The sequence below is a fragment of the Saccopteryx bilineata genome, chromosome 5, assembly GCF_036850765.1.
Source record: "Saccopteryx bilineata isolate mSacBil1 chromosome 5, mSacBil1_pri_phased_curated, whole genome shotgun sequence".
NCBI classification, from domain to species: Eukaryota; Metazoa; Chordata; class Mammalia; order Chiroptera; family Emballonuridae; genus Saccopteryx; species Saccopteryx bilineata.
This window is the reverse complement of record NC_089494.1, coordinates 149,565,350-149,588,427: the sequence shown is the minus strand read 5'-3', so window position 1 is coordinate 149,588,427 and position 23,078 is coordinate 149,565,350. Positions and strand designations below refer to the sequence as shown.

General features: G+C 45.2%; 1 long non-coding RNA gene and 1 pseudogene across 1 annotated transcript; one reads left to right on the top strand and one right to left on the bottom strand.

Annotated features, from left to right (window-relative positions):
* Nucleotides 1-936: 936 nt before the first annotated feature.
* LOC136306323 (uncharacterized) lies at nt 937-13,775 on the top strand. The gene is made up of 3 exons (XR_010725632.1): nt 937-1,035; nt 13,086-13,246; nt 13,657-13,775. It is a non-coding gene; the product is annotated as an uncharacterized lncRNA (long non-coding RNA).
* Nucleotides 13,776-19,272: 5,497 nt separating this feature from the next.
* On the bottom strand, nt 19,273-19,827 carry LOC136306568 (large ribosomal subunit protein eL18 pseudogene; annotated as a pseudogene).
* Between the last annotated feature and the right edge of the window lie 3,251 nt (nt 19,828-23,078).

Below are 23,078 nucleotides of genomic sequence, written 5' to 3'. Positions count from 1 at the left end.
TGTAAATACCATCAGTAGTGTCCACGGGGTCATTACCTACCACAGATAGAAAAGCTTTGCAGAGTTTTCTTCCCATTTTGGAGAAGTGGAAACCCAGTGGGGGTTTCTAGAGATACAACTGGTGGCCTATACCCCACAAGGCTTTCTCTCTGTGTCTGTCCCTCCTGTTTCTGTCTAAGCTAACATCTCAAAAATGCCTCCTGCAACTCCCCAGCCACATCTACCTGGCCAGTAAAAGTTAGGAAAAGCAGGATGCTGGGTGACTGGGCTCTGGGCCTTCCACTACCCTTTGGCCCTCCTCATGGCCAGCATGGAAACATTTAGAGGCAGATACATGCATGCAGGGACTAAGTAGAGGTTTGGGAAAGGGACTCTATAGGGGTCCCAACTCTTTTCGTAAAGACTTCTAGAGGAAATTTAGCTTTTAGGAGAGTGAGATAAGGGAGAGAGAAGCAGAGATCGCTCTGAAGATAAAAAAATGTCTAAGGAAATGGTCCTATTTGTTTACTCACCTGACCCAGCAGACTCCAGCCCTCCTCTTCAAAGCCCCCCCCCCCTCCTGTACCACACCTACTATTGCTGGTGGGAGATCAAAATAACCCACGGAGGAATCTGTCCTGAATCAATTTCTGTAAGGGTAAAATGAACCTCCATAAACATTGGAGTAGAAAGGTCAGAGTCCATTTGTTTTGACAGGTAACGTTTTGCCTTCACAATATTTATACAATAAAAATATGGAGGCTGACTTTAAAAATAAATAGATCTTTGGGGAGAAATAAAACAAAAAGTGTCCATTGCCAGGCCAGAAGTCAAGTTTCCTGTGTTGGAACCAGTTCCGTAGGAAGGAGTTGCCCAGCTTAATGGTGCGAAGGGCTCAGAAGTGGTGGCTCGGCTGCAGGGAGACCGAGGCCATTGGTCAGCAAGGTCAGAACGAGTGGGGCAGAGGTGGGGCGGCCCAAGGAGGGACAGTGGGGCAGCTCAAGGAGTGAGGCGTGAGAGCAAAGCTGCCGGCGGAGCTCGGTGTCTGGAGAGCAGGTACAGCGACGCCAGGCCGGGGGCCTGAGGTTCGAACGGGAAGGGAGCTCCCGGGCTGCGACTGCGGCCCCGGCCGCCTGAGCCCCTCGACTTAGACACACACAGCCCCTTGTGCTCTCTGCCTCAACGGACCCTCGGGTTCCGGGTTTAAGCCAGAAGTGAGGGTAGAGGGGCTTCTCATTTGCCAACCTTTACAGGAGAAGGGGGCTCCCTGCTATGAGGGAGCCTGAGCCCACCTCCGCCCGAGCCCAGCTCCTCCCCGCCCTCCTGCACTCCCGCGCCCTGCGCCGCCACCCAGCGGCAGCGCCAAGTTCGCCGGCCCAGGGCGCGGGGTCCCCGGGGCTGCGTGTTTCCAGTACTCTGGCGGTGTGTGTGGCGGTGGGGGGGGGGGGGTCGCTCTCTTGACAGCTTTCACGGAACTTGTTGCCCTGGCGCATCTCAGGGGGCTGCGTGGGCTGTGCCAGGGAGGCAGCGAAAGGTCCTGCCGCGGCCGGTGGCGAGAAGACGGTGGCGGGGACTCCAGAGCCCTTTAGGGTCGCGAGACCCCCTTGCTCCTCCTCGTTCACTGCCTCGTGGGGAACGGGACGCTGGGCCCCGAGAGGGGTCATCTGTCATCCAGACGGCGACAGTTGTCTCTTCGGCCTGGGTGTTAGCTGTACCCCTACCCAGCTCGCCACCAAGTGAGGCCCTTTGTGTCTTTCTCCAAGGTCCCCTTCCCGCTGCTAGCCGGGATGGAAGGTCCCGATCTCCACCCCCTCCTCTTTTCTTCCACCACCACGGATCCTTCTCTAACTGGAAAGCCCTGGTCCCTTTCATTAGACTCAGGTTCCCACCCCGCACCTTCTGGAACCCAGGGCTGACTCCCCACCCCTTTTCCTCAGTGCATCTTGGCCACCCGGGGCACCCTGTCCACGCGAGCGCCTCGACTTCCGCGAGTTCCGGGGGGTCTGGAGGCACCTCTCCGCGTTCCTTTTCTGCTGACGCGGGCACTTGTCTGTCTCCAGGTCTAAAGTGACTCTTTGGTGAGGGACTGAGAAATGCGATGGCAAACACGCGCCCCCCTATTACCCCTACTCTACCTCTAGCAAAGGAAGGTTTCGTTTGAGAAAATCTGGCTACCAAAGATATTATGCTTTATAAAAAATAAAAAATAAATAAAAAGGAAATAATGGAAGTATAACTGATTTGTGGTCATAACCAGGCAAGATTCAGAGAAGAAATGCCCGGTGATCATTTCTTACCTGGATGAACTTAGAGGTGGACTGCTAATTAGGAATACAAGAGAGAATTATTCCAAGAAGGTTGGGGGAGATTTAATGGTAAGGAGGAAGTGGGATGAAAAAAGTAGAGAATTTGTCTTGAGAAGTAAACAAAGTGAAGGTTCTGGTCGCTTAGACCGCCGAAGATTTATTCGCTATTCGTAGACACCGGCTCTCGCACACCCACACCGTAAAGATGTTGTAATGAAGTTACAAGTCGCTTTCTGAATTTTAAAAGCTTCTGCTGTGGCTCGCTGATTCGCGGTTCGGGTCTCTGTGCGTATGTATTTACGTGTTCGTGAAAGAGCAAAACCGCCCCGTTATTCTGGGGCGACTGTCGGTGTGCAATGCTGAAGGGCAGCAGATCCCAGGGTTCTCAGATCCTACCTTATCCTTACAAGTCAGAGGACAGGGCAGCTTCACTCCCAAGACCTCAGGAATCTAAAGTGAACCTTGCCATTGAAGAGTCCTTGTTTGGGGCACGAAAGAAGGCAGGGACCCAGCTCTCCGCCGCACACAAACGGACACCAAGACGGCGTTCCTCGCCTATAGTTGTCACCCGGGCCCACACAACCTAATGCTGGCCTTCTTGATTCGTTTCCCTTCACTGGAGCACCTACCACCAGCATTTTAACCCCTGAACTCTGGACAGACAGTCATCCTTCCTGGGCTTGGGTTCAGAGTCTGGACCAGGTAGAGAAATGTTCTGAGGCTCCTGGGCCTCAGGACCCAGCTTGGTTTGAAGTTCTTCTTGGAAGTAATCTTGCAGGCCTAATTGGCACCAGCATCCACTGTTTGAAATCCTGTGGTGCATTGCCACAATCCTACAAGCTAAGGCATTTGATTGGATTTTAAGTATAAAGGGAAGTCACCAGACATGTGGAGGTAGAAGATAGATCAGTAAATGACTAATAGATAATAGAAACATTGTGTCCCAGATCTCTGCGATGGCCACCCAGATATGAAGTTCACCTGTTGGATAAAGAAAAAGGAGACCCTGTAGGCAGGTATAATCACTGACAGAATCTCCAATCTTTCTAAGAATGTGTGGCCACTTAAGAGTTGTTCTATTCAGGGTTAGAGGAACTGTACATTTATTTTTCTGGGTTTCCAACATCCTGTTTTTTTCCCCCTAAAACACAGGTAATAATTTTCCTTCTGCCTGCAGGTCTTCCAGCATCACCTGCTTTGTCAATTCTCCGTCTTTCTATATGTGCTCTCAGATTAGTTTAGTTCTCTCAAGTGCACTGTCTGCTTGATGAGCACACACACTCAATATTAGCCTTGGCTTAAAAGTTCTAATCTTTCAAACGCACTCATTGAGATTTAATTTATTACAAATGTGTAGGTTGGGGGTTGTTGGGAGGGTATAACCAGTGTCTGGGATGGGGACACTAGTATTTTTTATTTTTTTCTAACAGAACATTTTTATTAAATTCAACTTTCAGGGTTGTGACTCTGCCTATGTTTCCCTGTCAGAGAACTGCAGGCTAATTGGGGGTGGGTGGGTGGTGCAGGACTGGAGATGGGGGTCTGGTTGGTGTGGAACATTGAATGTGTCAAATGAAAGTTTTGCAAAGCAGTGACTGGAAATTAAAAAAAAAAATCAGACCTATTCCGCCCAGGCACCCTAAATAAATAGCCCCGTTTGCAAATTCCTATCAATTATTACGTGATGGGAAAAAATCCTATCTGAAAATAAAGCACGTGGACGTGGAGAATTTTAATTAAATCTTACTGTGGATATAATAACATGGAAGTGATTTTTCATTCGGCGCTTGCCTGCTCACCAGTGTTTTATGGCGTTTTCTTGCCTCTGACTTTATTTTAAAATATTAGACGAGGTGGAGAATTATAAACGACTCTTTCCTTATCTGTACTGCTCACATATCCAGGATCAGAGGAGCTGATTAAGAAAGAAGTCAGAGGCAACGTTGGATTCATAATGATTTGGAATAATGAATCCTTATCTCTGCTTTCCAGATTATCTGCCTTTCAGCTCCCAATGTTTTGTTACATGGGATAATTTATTGCATCTAATACATCACAATGAATCTGATGGTAGAAAGTGATGGCCAGCGTTGTGAAAAGGGGGCCCTTATTTTTTATCCTGGGGCAATGAAACTGCTTTTTTGCAGTTTTTAATTGGGGAAAATATAAGGTAGATCTGATTTTTAAAGAGAGAGAGCTGGGTATAATCTTGCCTGCTCCTGCTTTACCAAGCTGCTCTTTAATTAGTGTGTCAATTGCAGGCTGAAATTAACAAGATCGACCTAAAACCAGTGCTTAGTTTCTCTTCAGCACCAAGATCCTAATTTTTAACATGATTTATTTTTATGAAAAGGAGATAATTAATCATAAACACTGACTATAGCACAGAGCCAAGTTAAGATAAAATGCCATTTGCATCTTTATATAGAAAGATACCAGTAATGTTAATGTTTCTGAGATTTCCTTTCCCCTCACTATCTCCTGGCCACACTGTTTCCACCCTGACTGTTGTCAACTTCAGCCTCTTTCGAAATAAACAAACAAATAAAAAAATCAAAATCAATTCCAGTTTCTTCTCGGTATTCATTGCTCCCTTTTGAAAAGTATATATATAGAGATAGTATATGCACTGTATATGTTCAGTTCTTCTAGTTTTGTCTATTAGCACATGTAGAGTGGTAGGTGGATCCTCCTGTTCTTTCAGAGCGTTCCCCTTCTCCTCCTCTCAGCATCTTCCCTCCATTTTAGAGTTGAGAGAAGACACACATCTCATTTAATGGTCAATTAGTTACAATAGCTGGCATTTTTGTTTCTTTTGTCTTTTGCCTAACACCAAAGGAACAAAAGCCATCTAAACGCAACAGGCTAAACACTCTGCCCCTTTTAGGAGAGATTTCAGAATCCAAGGCTATACCCTGAGACACCCCCCCACCCCCCTCTTCTGCTGCAACATTAACAACCTCCTGGCTTCAGGAAGTAGAAGGGGCAGGAGTGACTGCTAATTTGCTCTTTAAGCTTTTTGTGCCTGTTGATTACTTTCTGGTCGCTTGGATTAAACAATCGTTGCAAATATGCAAACCAGTGAGAGGAGATTCATACATATTCGCTTTCCAATTGTTCCCCTTGACGTCAGATCATAATTTCTTGGTAATTGGATGGCTTGCACCTGAATAATGCTCATCTGAAATTCTTCACGTTTCTCTAAATTGCAGTAGATTTTGTACTGGGAGGTGGGAGGAGGACTTGATTTTTTTTTTTTTAAGAATTCTGTTCTCTGCAGTTCCTATTGTTTTACTTCCTCCCCTACACTTAAGAACATTTATGGCTGAAATGTGAAGATTCAGAGCTTGTTTCCTGGCAATAGAATTTTTTCAGACAGTTCCAGAGTAGATTGAAGAATAGTGAACATGGGCCAGTAAAAATGGAGAAAATGGGAGTGTCATTGGGCACAAGCAGAGGGGATGTTCTACGGAGACAAGTCTACTTCCCATTCTCTGCTTAGAGCTGCTGAAAAGTCCTGCTCACCAACCGTCCTCACCATTCAGATTTCCTCTCCTGAGATAGCCTCAGGTTCCCACCTAGCTGTATGTAGTTCAAGTCTTAATTCCTGATTCTGTCTCATACCCTCAAGCAAAATGGGCAGCCACATAATAAATTTAGAAAGCTTGAATCTTGATGATAAAGATATTTCAGGTTTTAAGTGGGGAGAAATAGAGTGATTTGATTTTGTGGGATATTTCCCTTTGTTTTTCAGTTCACTTTGGGCTCAGTGGACTTCAGATGTCTAGTTCCAATTTTGTATTAAATATTGTGTGATGTCCCCTCCTTTCTCCTTTTCTCCCTCTTTTTCTTCTCTTTACCCCTTTACCCCTTACCTCTTTCCCTTCTCCTCTCTTTCTTCTCTTTACCCCTTTACCCCTTACCCCTTTCCCTTCTCCTCTCTTCCTTCTCTTTAGGACACATCATTCCAAGAATTTCAAGTATCAATTATAAGTAATATTAATTTCTCAGTCCCAGCCAGTGAAGAGCAGATTACCTGATAGGAGTATAAAGCCAGTGCTTCCCTAGATGAAACAGACCAATGGAGCCTACTGGGCCATTTCCCATGCCCAGATGAACATTCAATTTTCCAGCATTATCTCCACACTTAAACTTGCTTTCTCCATTTCTGTGCCAAGATAAATTTGCATAATATTTGCAGCTGTAATTAGCTGATGAGCATCTCCCAGCCTCCCCCTTTTGTTTCTTTCTGCATTTGGTCTGCCATTGATCCCACGTTTGATCTTTAATATTACAGGATTCCAGATACAGGATTGCATATCTTATCTTCTTGGCTCCCAAATCTTTTAAAAAGGAGGGAGGAAGGAGAGAGAGGTTTCGGGGAAAAGAGTGAGGATAATAAAGCTTCACTAATCAGAGTTTGAAAGGGTTAGGATGGAATAAGTTATAGATAGCAACAGAAGAAATAAACTAAATGGAAGGTTATGGTATGGCGGGTGGGGTACTGCAGGGAGAGTTGGGACAAGCCCCTCAGAATGGAAGAGTCTGAAGTAAACGGGTTAGTAGAGAATACAGGAATGGGCTTGGGAAATTTGGTCAGGGTGGGGGCAGTGTGGCTAGCTGCCTGCCCCCAACTACGTGGCCCCTTCCTCTTTTTCTGGGGAGACGTAATTGCTGGGGCTTGGAGTAAGACACTCTGTCGGGGTGCTCCCTCAAGCAAAAACTGGAACTTCTGAAACGAGGCGACTTGCTTATCTGCTCACCTGTTTGTCTCTCCTTAATAGAGAGCACAGCAGACCTGAATTTCTCATATGCTGCTGACACGTCTCATTCTCTCCAGCGCCATTTAAAAGAAATATAAGCCCCTCCCCCCAAAAAAAGAAAGAAGGAAAGAAAAATCAGAAAAAGAAAAACGGCGTGGGGGGGGCTGGGGAGAGAAAAAAAAAGAGATAAGGGACTAACTAGGGAAAAAGGAGACGAGAGTTCGTTGCAGAGAATAAAGTTGCATCTAGAAGTGGAACAGAACCAGTAAAGTGTCCCCCTTTCCTCATCCTGGCTGTCATTGTTCTGTTAGTTTTCTGACTTGGGTGGCAGCAGGGTGGGAGGGAAGGCGGATTAGAGGAGCCACTGGTTGAATCAGTATTTGTGGGAATCCGGAGGGGCAGAGAGAGAAAGGAAAGGGAAGAGGGAGAAGGAGGAAAAAAAGAAGACAAGAAAGAGTCGACTTTCATGCCAATCATTGGAACAAATAGCTAACATTTAACGTTTACACCCGCACTGGCGGCGCCCTGGCGCTCCGCGGACCTGGAGCCGGGCTAAAATGTCCCGAAAGCCTTTGGAGAAACGAGTTTCCAGCTATCAGGTTCTCCCCATCTCCCCCTTTCATAAGGCTTCGGTTTCAGGCTGGACTTGTCCAATGTCTGCGTTGCTACTGCGAGCTCCTAAATGAGTGTCAAGGAGGCAAATATCAAATAGCGCCAGGGTCAAGGCGATTTAGTTAACCGTGCGGGGCGCTCAGGACTTGAAATTTGTGTGGGACTAGAGGGGGAGTGAGGCAGGCGGAGGAAGGGCGAAAGAATGGATGGGTGGGTGGGTGGGTGGATGGATGGATGGATGAATGAGAGACAGACACAGATGGGCCGAGAGGCTTTCACATCCCACCTCACCCTCACAGGGTAAAGTAAGGAACTCTCTATTTGTGAAAAGTTTCTTTAACTTTTTTTTTTTAATGAGGCCAATTTTCTAAAGTGAAGTGAAGGAATTGGGTTCTCGTTCAGGCCTCGTCAATGCGTACCTTTAGTAGTTGTATGATCTCAAGGCCTCAGTTTTCCCATCTGCTAGTTGAGGAACAAGATGATGGCCGCCGTCCCTTCCTGCTGGGAAATGGAGCAGGCTGTGGGCGCAAAGGGGGTTAATAGGAAGTGTGCCCTGGGTGCCCTGGGGATCGAGCCCCTGCCCAGCCTGGCCCGCGTGCCAATTTAGATTCTTAGAAGAGAGAGCCATAAAGTTTCTCAGCTCGAGAGCTGAGGGCCCCCCACCTCAGAGCTCTGCAGCTGGAGGCGATAGCCACTGTCCTGGGGCCACCGTCTGAGGAAGCCCAGCCTCCCTTACCCAGTTCACCAACTCTCTCCAGCTGTCCTTCCTCGATCTTAGCCTCTTCAGTGTTTCCAAAAGAGGAGACTTTTTTTTTTTTTTTTTTTTTTTAAACGGGAGGTGGGGTGGGGTGGGGTGGCGGGTTAAGATTTCTTTCAAAATTCTTAAGTGCCAAAGCAGAAGTCTTCGCAGAGGGAGCTTTGGCACTATGGGGTAGCTCTGAGGCTCTGCGCGCCAAATGAATTAAGAATCGATTAACGAAAACAATTTTTGGTGGTCTTTTTTTCTTTTATTTTTCAAACCTGGATTTCTTTGCTGGAGGTGATGGGAGGTGGGGGAAGTTGAGGACGTCTGCGCGTGCGTGGGCATTTCAGAGATGTTCCTGAAAACAGGGGCGGGGAGGGGGGGGCCCAGACTCAAAGATTTATTTCCGCGAACCCTGAGTCGACAATTGAGTCGAGACAGTAGGCAGCCGGCAAGAGATTGCGTCGAAGGCTCAGGTTCCAGGGCTGAGACCCAGGTTCCCCCCACTATCACCCCCTTTCTCGAGCGGCGGCGCTGGGGGCCGAGGGGCCGGGGGCGGAGGCGGGACACAGAGGGGCTTCCCGGCGCCCCAGGGTGGGCAGCGCCGCCCTGTCCTGTCCTGGTCAGTGACCCTCCTTTCAGCGGGTCTTTTTCTTCCCTCCGTGTCACTTCTTAGTGGCAGTCATGAAAACGAATCGCGATGCTACTTTCCCCACTTCTTTCTCAAATTAAGAAAGAGAGAGAGAAAGAGAGAGAGAACACACGCACCCACTGCACCAGCGTCCGGGTTCCGGAGAAACCCTCGGATAGAGCAGGGTAATTTCTCAGGCGGCTTTGATTGACACACTGTCCCCGGGATCATGTGTTAATCCCTCCTTCACTCAAGCCTTTTCATAACTCATTTCTCTCTGGCTAGATGGGGACTGCGATGGTTACCGCGGCAACGACGATAGCGCTGAGCCATTCCCTCTCCGCGAGGAGCCATTATTCCGCGTGCATAGGCCGTTAGCCGCAGAGGTCGTCACAAAGTCACTCACGACGCAGCACACGTTTATTAAACTTTTATTCTCTTTTTTCCCCCAACACAGAAACTAGTTTGCACTTGTCCCGGGGCTGCCGCGGTGCCGCTGTGTGTGGCGGTGCCCGCGCCGGGGTGCGTGGCCGTCACACGCCCGCATGCCGCCCGCGCGGGGCCGAGGTCTCCCCGCCCCGTCTGCCTTTGGGGTCTCCTCGGACCCCATTTCTGTGACCTTGAGGATAAAAAGAGCCAGCCAGTGACAGCATCTGGGCGCAGACGGGGACCCGCTTCCCAGGCGTGGCCCCCCCAGGACTCGGCCGAGGGGCCCCTCCTCTGGGTCCCCCGCGCTCGGCCTCCTCTCGCCCCCTGTGGGGTCTCCCTCTGCAGCGGCCCTTCTCGCTTCTCCTCGCCCTTCTTCTCTTCCTCGGACCCCGCGCTCCGGCCGAGGCCCTTCCCGAGGTGGAGCGGGCTCCGGAGAAGCCGCCCGCCTGCCGGGAGCTCCGGGTCTCGGGCCGGTGAAGGGCCCGCGGGGCGCAGGCTGCTGACCGGCCGTCCGCAGGCCGGGCGCCCGGGCGCCCGGGCTCGGGCGAAGTTGGGCCCCCATCTTCCCTCGGCGGAGGCCCGGGCCGGGGCGGGCGGAGGTCGGGACGGTCAGCCGTGGCCAGATTGAGCCGTCCGTATTAAACCAACATGGCACACGTCTGCGTCCTCGAGCTGCACGGCCGCCGGAGCCCAGGGCAGCCGGGAAGGGATCGGGGGCCGCAGCCTCTGCTTCCCTCCGTCTTCCTCCTGGCCCCCTCCTCGCCTCCTTCTCAAACCTCCTTGTTTTCCTTCTCTTTCAGCGCCCCAGGCTTTGTTTGTTAGGGAATTGATGGACGCACTAGGGCCCGAGGCTCCGGCTCCCACGCGGCCTCTGCGAACTTGACCCGGGCAGACCCGGCCCCCACCAGCCCCGGCCCCGGCGGCCCCTGCTGCCCGAGCCCCCGGCCCGGCCCCGGCCCCGGCGGCCCCTGCTGCCCGAGCCCCCGGCTCGCACGTCCGGGGCGACGCGCCTGCCCCACCCACGGCCGCCGGGCGTCCCGGAGGAGCGCTCTTCAGGCCACCGCCTCGCGGTCTGTCGCGAGTACCCGGCAGCCAGGACCAGGCCGCGGAGCAGAGTCATGCTCTGCAGACAACGGCGGGGACCAGGGCCTGGCAGGGACAGACATGCAGTGGGGGAGAAGTTGGGGAAGGGGCTCCGAGGGTGAACAGGCTCTTTTCCCCAGTCCGGGATTGCCCCGCTGCCTATCGCGACCCTGCGGGCGGGGTCCTCCAGAGAGAATGTTATTTCCATGGTAACACTCCCCCCCCCCCTCCACTTCCATCCTATACCTAGAGCGCAGGGATGCTCTCTGCTCACCCGCCAGGGTGACATCGCCTGCTTGGGCTGGGGTGCAGGCGCCAGAGGAACTGGTGAGGCGGATCCCCCTGGCCCCCTAACAGGCTCCCACTTGAGGGGAAATGGGGACCCTAGGGCAAAGGAGCTCCTGAGGAGAAAGGGAGGGAACCCTGCCCCAGGAAGTCAGCAGGCTTTTCCTGGGTCTCTCCTTACCAGATCTATAAATGTCCCAGAAAAAAATAATCTAGAGTAAGGAAGTTCAAGTCAGCTCACCTTTCAGCAAGGGCTTGCCAAAGTGGTGTTAGGACACTGGTATCTAGAGAACTGGGCCTGGGGTAGCAGAGAGGACCGTGGGTGTGGGGTGGGCTGCAGTGACCTGAGCAGAAGTTACAAGAAGTGGGGTTTGTGGAGGAGGCTAACCTTACTTTTAAAAAGGAGATTCCCACTGGCTGAGAGCGCAGCCTCTGCCCTGCCAAGGGTCAGAGGGTCACAGCAAGGTCGTACTGGATGGTGCCTGGGTGTTGGTGGGGAGGGCGGTGGAGACCTGGGTCTCTAAGTGTTGAAGACTGACATTTGAGGGGGTGTCAGAGAAAGACCACAGATCTATGGGGTGCCAGGGACGTGCCCACATGTGCTGTCAGGTTGGAGACCAGCTGATAGGTAAGTGGGAATAAGAGTGGTTAAGGGCCACCATCTGGTGGCCACCAGGCATCTTGACTGAGGTCCAACTTTAGGTCTGATAAACCCGTGATTCATGTGTTTTAGGACACCACATGTCACAAGACTCATCACCTCACTGTGTTTTATGGGGGGATATCAAACTGATGGAAAATGTGTCCTAGGAAAATGTTTATCCAGATGACTGAATGCTTAGATAATTGTACCAAAGGCCATAACAATGTTATTATATAACAACAGTAACCACATCCATCATAAACACACAGGTTACAAGATTATGCTCTAATATTAGGCCTGATCCGTGGTGGTGCAGTGGATAAAGCGTCGACCTGGAACGCTGAAGTCACTGGTTTGAAACCCTGGGCTTGCCCGCTCAAGGCACATATGGGAGTTAATGCTTTCTGCTCCTCCCCGCCCCTTCTATCTAAATATGAATAAATAAAAATCTAAAAAAATATAAAATAAAACAAGATTATGCTCATTAAATACTCAGAACACCCTGTAAGATAGGTTTATTCTTTTTGTCAGGTGACTCAGCCTGTCTGACAGGAACCCTTACTCTCATCACTGTGCTGCGGATCCCCTCTCCTTCTAGATCACAGGGTATGCTGAAAAAATAGCAACGGGGGGGGGGGGGGCTGAGCATTTATAGTCATGCGCCCTTCCCAGCTTCCTTTAACATTATATCCCCCCTAAGCTCTAAGACTTAAGAAGTAGGAAACTTTATCCGCCTACAGGTGGAGTGAGGAGAAAACAAATAAATCATAGATGCCATACATACTCTTTTAAAAGCATGACAATGGTGGTGGTATGAACTCAGAGGACAGAATGCTTCCCGTGTATAGCAACATGGCTATGCTGGGACATTCAGGACCCGATGGGACAGAGCAGGGGCAAAGAGTGCTCCAGGAGGATGGGCAAGTTCAGCCGGGCAGGGCTGGAGAAAGGTCATGGAGAGTCCAGCGAACCGTGAGAAATGTGGTGCACCCTGAGTGGGGAGAAGGGTGAGAGGTTGGACACTCGACAGTGTTAAGCCTTGGAAATCAAGCTACAGGGGTTTATAACCCACAGGTTATCCCCTGAGGGTACTGGGAAACCAGGATGGCCTTTAAAGAGAGGAGCAGCAGGGATAAGAAGGAGTTGAGTTATAGAATCAGGAAGCAATTCTGGTGATCGGCTTCCCCCTTTCCTCGGCCACACACCCAGAACTGAAGTGTTTTCTTAACATTTTCAGTCAGTATAAAGTAAGCAGGTAATCATATTGTATTTCTTTTTGTTTTTTCATTTAAAAAATTTATGTTATTAATTTTAGAATGAGGAAGGGAGAGAGAGAAAGGCAGAAACAATGATCTGTTTCTGTATGTGCCTTAACCTGGGAACAAACCAGCAATCTTTGCATATTGGGATGATGCTCTAACGGTTAGACCAACCGAACTATCTAGCCAGGGCTGTTTCTGCTTTTGACTTTTGCAAAATGCATAAGCATAGGCTACATTTACACCAAGGTTCATGTTTCTCTATGTGTTTTTTCAATACTGCTATGTGGCACCTTGGCCTATGCAGTTGTGTGTGTTAAGAATAGCAGCCCTGGTGCTTGGCTTTGTTTCAGAGCCCCAGCTTTGCCTGGACCAAAGGCACTCTGACAGTTTAACTACTGCAACAGATGAGCCACAGCCAAGGAGGTGAGCAGTCACACCACCCAGAAACTACAGTGTGACGTGTCTGTGATGAAGAAAGACGACAGAAGAGCACTCTCATGAATATATGGAGGTATCTACAAACCCACACACTAATTGATGGGCTCCCTATATATCATGCCAGATAAAGGGCCCCTGTGCAGTAAATGCTGATGGTTAGAACATCCTGATAGAGCTTTGTTAACAAGAAGATAACGGAAGAGCGAGATATGTTTGTTTAGCTGCCTATAGATAAACCCAATAGGTCTTTGTTAACTTTTCATGACTGATGGCAACCACTAACCATGATAAATAATCCTGAAAAAGGAAACTTTATTTAAAGTGACAGAAATGAGCCTAAAATTTTAGCTCTGTAGAATGAAGAGGAAGTATTCTTTGCACGTGAATACACATATGTCATAGTATGTCAGCACCCGAATTTCTCTAATAATTTTAAAACATCAGCCAAATCCTTGAACCAAACTGACTCATATTCTTTTCCAGGGTGTGCTATGTTCAATCACATGAAAGCTGAGCAAGCCTGAGGAACTGGATTTCACAGACAAGTCTTCACAACGGTAACAGAACCTTGAGAAATCACTGCAAACATTTTTGTAGTGACCACAACCAGGTAAAAGTATGCTTCTCAATACTTGTAAGGAATATGATGGCCAGAGAAGCACATCCCTTAACATGTTGGAAATTGTCAAGTCTTCCAAAACTCATTACCAAATAAAGATTTATTTTTAAAACCTGCAGAGTTAAGTTTTCCCACTGTTTTAAAATAATGTCTTGCCTACTTAGTACATCATTTCTTTAACTATATAGATGAAGCTACAAGTAATTCTATGCCCAGAATTCACCCAAAACGAAAGACCCAAAGTATGTTAAATCCTGATACAAAGAGACCAAACTTTTGTGCTGTTATCATTATGCTGTACACAGCTTTAACACAATCTTTTAAAAGAAGGCAATCATTTTTCTTAAAAATGTCATTTGAATTTTATCTGTGCTAGAATGCTAAGGAGGAGGGGGAGCAGCTGACCTGACCATATAATCTTCCCTAACCTGCAGACTAATCAATTTTGATGAGAGAGGTGATACTGGTCTCTGAAGTTAACCGGATTTGCCACCAGTAAACAGAGGTCCCACGTGCAGTGATGTTTCAGTTAATAAAAATAATATTAAAAGGAATTCATTCTTAATGTAGAAAAGTCACTATTTGCAAAAGCCATGGGTTAAATATGTCCTAAAATAGTAGAGAAAGCTTTTCTTTTTTTCTTTTTTCTTTTCTACAAATGGGACACAAATAAGAAAGAGCTATTGTAATTCAGGTCCCTTTTTGGTCCTAAGAGAAAACTGTTGGATTCACTCTATGGGGCAGCTCAGTACTGAAAGCATCAGATTTGATTCCCTAGACTCCTTGGAACCACAAGTTCACATCCCAGAGGGGCTGGGCTCAACCCTTCCTCCTTCCTAGGCAATAAATAGCATGGAAACCAGGTTATCTATGTGGCCAACTTTCAGGAAAGACCTTGAAAACAGAGCCAGGGTGGACCTGGGCTCTCACGTGGTGCCTTCCATTACAGTGGGGGGTGGCGGGCTGCAGGGTGGCTGAGCCCACTGGGGCCGGCCGGCAACCGAACGCCATGCTGATCCCAGGAGATACTCCAACTGGGTTTTTAATAGAAGTCCATTTAAAAGCTTGCGATAGACAGCTGAGGGAGCCGGCTCCGCTTACCCTTGTGTAAGCATTGGGTGGCTCCATCAGATTAGGTGGGAGAGGGTTAGGGAGTTCGGAATGTTTACTTTCATGTTCACTATTCGGCGGCATTTCTATAGCGCCTCAATATCTTAGCACCATATTTTGTATTCCTGATTAGTGGGTTGGCTTAGGTACAACACGATTAATGTTTCTTTCTTTCTTTCTTTCTCTCTCTCTCTCTCTTTTTTTTTTTTTTTTTGGCTCAGAGAGCTGGTGCCCTCACTTGAGTCTAAACAATCAGGTTACTGAAATACTAGCACACGTTTTAAACCTCGTGCCGCTTCTTTACATAAGATGTTCTGTTTCTACTCACCTTTGCACATGCTATTTGTCCAATTTCTGACACTACTCCACTTAATATGAACAAAAAAACACAAGTTTTCTAGTGGGGGAAAAAATCAGACAATGTCAGCAAAGACCAGCAGCAAATGGCTGTGTTAAGGTTTGTTTGTTTTAGTGACACGGGCTGTCATCACACCTGAGTGCTGACGGAGGAGAGGTAGCTCACCTGGGCCTTTCCTTACTGTTGTTCCTGAACTTTTGTTTTTCTGCTGGCTTTTGAGCACCAATGAAACAGGATTAACAACTTAATGAAAAATAGGAGCCTGCAAACTCATTAACTGTTTCCAAGTGCATTATATATATTAAAAATGATAGCCATTTAATGTGACTTTGTGTTTATCGACAGCATGATTACAAAAATTACACATGGATATATGTAAATATAAAGTGTTATGAACTGCATATAATAATTCATGGTATATTTTTGTGTAAACATTCTTCAGATGAGTCTATAGACACAAACTTGGATACGCTTTTAAGAGACAAAGTGGGCAACTGTCTGACATCAACATTAACCAACGGCTAGGGAAAAGAGGTGAATAACCTCTTATGGCAGAAATACCATCTTTTAAGTTTGGTCAGGATTTCCGCTGCATTAAATTGCGGTATTGTCTGTGACTACACACTGAAACAGGGCTAGCTTGGTTTTGGTAGGCTGGAAATTTGAAGCCCATGTGTAGGGCTTGGTATTTTGTAATTACTAAGTGGATCTTCTCTATGTTTTTAATGATTTGAAGCAAAGTTCAGTGAAAATTATTTGTACATAAAAACATTTTTTTTTGGGCATAAAAAACATTTGAAAAAATAACTAGCCACCCAAAAAGTAAAGTAGATATTGAAAGGGCTTATATTACCTCTTAGATAGCAACCTCATGGAAGCAGTTAAAATGTCTATAGACTTAGTGAGTGTACATCTTATGTTCATATTAATGCCATATAAAATTTTCACTAAAATTTTATAGAAATCACTGGCAGCTGGTATTTTGTACACTGGTATAGGCTCTTGGATACATAAAATATGTACTTAATGAAAAAGTGTTAAAGTTGAAAATATCAAACTATGTCCACTTTGCTTCTTTCACTTTATTGACAATAAAGCCTCTGTGCTGCTTGACCCTTTGGTAACTAAAGATGCATGCCTGGGAAGGAACCGTCAGGGAATGCTTCCTCTTGCAGCGGCTTCCATTGCCCTGCTGCAGCCTTACCTGCTGGAGAAAGCCTTTCTGTGGGCCTTGTGGAAACTTGCTCTTATAAACTTGCTCAATCTGAAAAGGATGGCTCCTGTGCCAACTTTTTGTATTCTAAATTATTTTTATTTTTTATTTTTGAGAGAGAAATGAGAAGCATCAGCTTGTAGTTGTGGCACTATAGTTGTTCATTGATTGCTTCTTATATGTGCCGTGACCAGGGGGCTCCAGTTAAGCTAGTGACCCCATGCTCAAGCCAGTGACATGGGGCTCAAGCCAGCGATCTCGGAGTTTCAACACTCTATCCACTGTACCACCATCGGTCAGACTTGTTACTTTTTTCTTTTTTTAAGTTAAGCCTATTCTTTACGTTCTTTTAAGCCAAATCGACACTTTTAGAATGTTGAGGGGAAGTCATCTCTGATTGGGCTCCAGTCACAAAACACACATCCAATTTCACTTATGGATTTGATGTTCTAACAGGCATTAGAGATTTCACCTTTTAAATGGAATGTATTTGTTGTCACCTTCTCAAATCTCAAACACAGCGTTAGAGCCAAAAGAGCATAGAGATCTCATGCAACCTCTATGTTTCAAAACAAAAAGAGCTGAGGCCCTTTTCATCAGGGCATATAGTTAAGGAGTCTGCTTTTTACTGGAACACTGAGATCACCAGTTCGAAACCCTGGGCTTGCCTGGTCAAGGCGCATATGGGAGCTAATGCTTTCTGCTCCCCCACCTTCTCTCTTTCTCTCTCCCTCCCCTTCTTTAAAAATTTCAAAAAAAAAAAAATAGTCTGCTTCTTAAAAATGTCACTTCAATAAATTAAAACAGAAAAAAATGTGCTTCTTGTACAACCTCCTTATATAGTCCTTCTGGCCATATGGGAGAATAGCATTGCAATGAAGTAGCGAGAAATGTCTACACAGGTGGATATTCTAGAACCACACTGCACAATGTGGTAGTGACTAGCCACCTGTGGTTTTTATATTTCAATTAGTTAAAATGAAACTAAATTTAAAATTCAGTTTCTTAGGTTTCAGTAGCCACATTTTAAGTGCTCTATCTTCCATGTGGCCATGGCTACTGTACTGGATGATAGAGAATTTGTAGAGATTCTCTGTTATTACAGAAAATTCTGTTGAGCAGCCTGACATGTGAGATTAAGTGCAGTGACACAATTATTTGTGTATTGAACAGATTCCTAAAAACACAGAGAACAGATATACAGAGGCACCTCGTCCACTAGGGGGTGCTTTAACAATTAGTGCATCCTTACAGCTGGCCTGAATTGAGAATGCTTTGGTTTCCTTACTTTGCCACCTTTACTGCACTAGGGCCTGTGGCTGTTTAAGAATGGATGTGCAGCCATGGACCTGCTAAACACAAGTGAAACTGAACTGTACATAGCTTTTCTTCTGTGATTTACTATTCTGTTTAGTTCTCTGAGATTGTGTAGAGTAAGAATTAGAAAATGCCAAATGCTAGCCAAGTCGATTGCATTTTGAGTTGCTGCATATTAACACTGATTACACAGTATTGCTATTGGCTACACTTAGGTCTGGGACAATGGCTTATTTCTCCCTCTGCTCTCCACCTCTCTTTACCATATAGGCATGTGCTGGGTGCCCACTCTGCAGAAAAGGATACTGGGAAGAAGCCTCTCTCTCCTGGTGACCTTTGGTGTCCAATATCAAATCATTTGATAATAAAATTGCCTAGTTAATGTACTGTCCATATTTTCAAGCTTTGAGAGTACTCTTTCGATAGGGTGTTAAGACCTAGAATCTGGAGCTCATAGAAAATACAGAATTCATAGAGCACTGAAAAATTATTGAAAGAGCAAGTTAACATATATTAATGAATTAAACTTAAAAAAAAATAGAGAATGTAGCTACCATTCTTTGAGCTCTTACCATTTGTTAAATGCTTTACTTCCAAATTCATTCAATTTTCACAATTATCCAAGTAGATGTTCTCATTCTCCTTTTACAGAGAAGAAAATTAAGACTTAGAGAAATTAAATGACGATTTATTCAAGTTCATTCGGAAAGATGTGTTCTTGGTTACTATCATGTTACCTAGACACCTTAAAACTCAAGCAAAGAGATGAACACAATTTGTAAAGAAAAAACATAAGGCTGAAAGTATCAATTTAATGCATGAAACTCATCAAACACCCTGTGAGTACTTTAACAGGGGCATAGGTCTTGCCAATTCAACTTGATTTCTAAATGTGGTAAAAATACGGTAAACTAAAAAAATATTTTTTACCACAGCTTGAACTGATACTTGATTTGAATCATATGTACTGGACGTGTGCTTGTGGGTGAAGGGCCGTGTGAACCCTACAGGTAAGTTGACCACATTACTCTGAAGGCAGTATGCCCCCTAAAGGTTTTTAAATTCAAATTTTTACAGCTCTGTGCTACACTCTTCCTAAAGCAAAACAAAAAAACCCAAACAAATAGAACAGAAAACAAAACAAAACAAAACAAAAACAATCAACCTCACCCATGAGCCTAATCTGTTTGGAGCTTTGGGTGAAGAATGACATTTGAGAGGATGGCTATTGAGTTTACAGAAGCTGGTGTACTAAATAGCCTCCCTGGGAGCTCTAGGTACAGCTGGCCTTTCTAATTCTTCGAAGTTAAAAAATTTGTTTTTCCTTATATATATATTTAAACTATGCAGGTGTTTGTTAACTTTTTCTTCTCTTACCTTACTTCGTCGGTGAAAATTCACCTTATTGTTCTTTTAAGCAAACTCTTCTTTGACATTTAACAGGAAAGGATTTACCAAAAAACTTTTTTCCGGTATTTGGGGTTAGTGAGCCTCTGCTGGCCCATCACCTCCTGCACACTCCAACTTCCAGCCATTGTAGCACACACAGGATTTGGTGTGGCTGTGAGAGGTTCCTGGGGCCTTGCCAAAATGACTGTCCACCTCCTACCCTCCCTAGGACCAGAGAGCAGATACCACAGCTCTTGGGGGAGTCCAGCGCCAGTTGGTCGAAGGTGAGGATCTTACCCTTGGCCTTTGAGGATGTGACTCTGGACGGCTGCTCATATGAAGTGCACACACCTTCAGTTTGGGCACCTCCTGGACGCACACATCAGGGGTTATAGTCCCTACAACCACACCGCTGTTGCCCTCCCCACCTGGAAGCTTCATCTTTTGGGTCATCAGAGGAAGGGACAGAGGCAGCAGGTTGAAGTGACCCATGAACAACTTCTTCAGCATCACTTGATTGAAGGTGGAATTGGTTCACCTGGCCAGAAACCTGTATAGCTTGAACAACAGCCTTAGGTAGATGTCCTGGCTCTTGGGCTTCTTGCCCCCAACCTTTCTGACTTTGTTGTGGCAGATATCGACTCCCATGATGGCACCTAATGCTCCACCAGGTCCAGCCAGGATTTAAAGAAATTTGATTTACATATATTACATCAGGAATACATTTATTTTAGTATACTGATTTTCTCTCTTTAGAGAGGACCAATCTTTTTGTTCTTATTCAGAATGTTTCAGATCCAATAATTCTTCCTGGTAAAGTTATAATTTTGTCAACTTCCTTTTTCAATTCACTTTTTTAAATTGTAGAGGATAATAAGTACAAAAATAATTAAAACTTACATATACAGTTTTAGTAAAGTTATAAAGTGATGTCTGTATAATCACCTCCCAGGTGGAGAAATAAACATTACTTGTACTCCAGAAATACCAGCTTGCTCATGCCTTCCCTTCTAAACTCGACCCTCTACCTCACAAAGCTGCCATCTTTACTTTTATTGGCATCATCCCTTGCTTTCTCACCATTCTCACCATTGTATGCCTCCCTAAACATACAGTATATGTTCCTCTTTTTGGACTTATGTCTATATTGATTTACAACATTCTTTTTGTTGTTGTTGTTAGAGACAGAGAGACAGAAAGAGGGACAGATAGGGACAGATAGACAGAAAAGGAGAAAGATGAGAAGCATCAATTCTTTGTTGTGGCTCCTTAGTTGTTCACTGACTGCTTTCTCATATGTGCCTTGACTGTGGGGGATACAGCAGCAGAGCGAGGGACCCCTTGCTCAAACCAGTGATCTTGGGCTTCAAGTCAGAGACCTTTTGGGCTAAAGCCAGTGACCATGGGATCATGTCTATGATCCCACGCTTAAGCCAGTGACCCTGCACTCAAGCTGGTACCACACTCAATCCAGATGAGCCTGTGTTCAAGCCAGTGAGTGACCTCCCTCAGGGTTTCGAACCTGGGTCCTCTGCATCCCAGTCCAATGTTCCATCCACTGTGCCACCGTCTGGTCAGGCAGTTTACAACATTTTCTGGTAGGATGTTCTTTAGCCTCATTGATTTCAAATTGAAGATAGATCAGAAGTGACCATCTTTCTATGAATGTCTTGCTGAGGTCCATTTTTGAGGTGTATACCCCATTTCTCAAGAAACTACCTCTTACAGTGCTCTGCAACACTGGGCATGTGGCTCGTTGCATCTTTGTATCCCTGCAGTGGGTGATGTACCTTGCCTAGAATGATGAAAAATGATGGATTTTTTGGAGAAGTAGACATATATGACTCAATGCATGATATTCTGAGACTATTTTTGTTTCTGTGACTACTGTAAATAGCCATGTCAATATTAGTAGAATGAAGGAGAGATGAGGAATTGGTTAATTACAAATTCACTTTTAGAGAATTCACTTTCTAAAAGATAGGAAAAAAAGTTTAACCAACATTCCTAACAGTATATAAAAATCATTAAAATATAAGCTGATAATATTTTTGGATGATTTGAACTCTCTCCAGTAAGTATGTCTGTAGTTTGAATGAGTTAAGTATTATAAGCAGTGCATTTTCTTCAAACCATTCAACTTGACAATAGTTAACGATAGTAACAATAACATTCTTCAGGTTTGTCCTGTTTTGCTTAAGATAGTTCCATTCTAAATTTCATTAAGTCAAAAACAAGACACCCCCGCCCTCATAATATTTCAAAAGGTTAACGAAATACTGACTAGATTACAAGGAGATAGTACGAGGTCATTGCTTTGGGCAAAGTACTTAAAATTATGCTTCTGTTCTGAAAACCCAACACATTTAAATCTTGTGAAGTGTATATATGTGTGTGTGTGTGTGTATAACACACGCTCTTTCCAATATGTCAACCCTGGTATTCCTAGGACAGTTAATGTAATCACATGCTAAGCTTTTAAATATTTTGTTGTAAATAAAAACACTCCAAAGCATAAAGCTATAACAACATTAAAACCACTTGCAGTCTAAGGTGAACAGAAAGATTATCTATATTATCTATAGACAAAAGCTATAAAAGATACTTAAGGTTCAATAAAATATATTTTGATACAAAGTACACTGCGGAAACAACAGCAAAACTACGGGAAAATAGAAGCGACTAGACCACCTGAGAAGCCAGACTAGAATAACTGCATGTGGGTCCAGATGTCTCGCCATTTCTATGAAGTGTGCCCAACAGAGGCAGGGTGGACAAACCACAGTTTAAAACTGTTTTACAAACTAAAAACCGAGCTATCCAGGATAAAAAAGGTTAGCTAGCAGTTAATTTTTTAAATAACTCATCTGTAAACTATATGTTATCCTTAAAGATAGTAAGAATAAATTGTTTAGCTGCCCATCTAAATATCCAATTTCCAGTGTTATCTTATGGTCTGCACCCATGGATTAATAATTACTTTAGACTAGGCTACAACTAATGCAGGATCTCGAAGAAATTGTCTTCCACACGAATGACTGGTATTATTGTGGAAAGAAACATTATTCAGAGAACATTATCTATTTCATTCCTTAGTCATCAGGGCAACTCATCTACTTTTAGACTTAAACTTCTAAAGAAGACTGCTATGTTTGAAAGAGATTGGCTATGAAAGTACTCGAATTGAAAAGTTAGCCAGCATGCCTTCACTGAACTTCATTCATTAGTATTCACACTGGCAACGTTTCCACATCTTAGGGTTCATTTTATGCTTTAATTTGGTTAGTAGGTCTTTGTTAATCGTCCTATTGAAAGAAGAACAAAGGCGGTTTAGGTGATCCAGGAGAGTAAAGCACTATATTTTATCTCTGAAAAAAGCTGGACAAAGCCAGAATGCTGATACCCTCTGATTTTCTTCAGGACATTTAGAACCACAAATCGGCTGGAGGATAAAGACCCTCACTGTACTTAACTGCAGACACCTTCTGAAGAGAAATGCCGTGTCAGTCATCGAAATTACGTTTTGTCAGCTACACAGGGTTCTGAAGGCAGATTATCTCACCAGAGAGTTTGTTTCCTGGACGGGAGGGCGTCTGTTTCTTAAATGCCACTTCATCCAATAAAATCACTAGCCAATCTAGTTTTCTTCCTGACTATTTCTCTTTATAAAGTAATGATACTAAGGTTAGGCGATAGTGCTGGTTAAGTAAAAATAGTCCAAGTTTACTGACAACTGGACAACTTCTAATGCTCTAAGGGGAAATACTTTCCATTCCTTTGAACTGAATTTTCTGTCACAGTAGTTCCTCAAATTCCTGCTACTCTGTGATTTCCTTCTCTCAAAAGTCAAAACTCATTTTCTTCTTATTGCTTGGGTTTTTCTCCTGATGAGATCATCT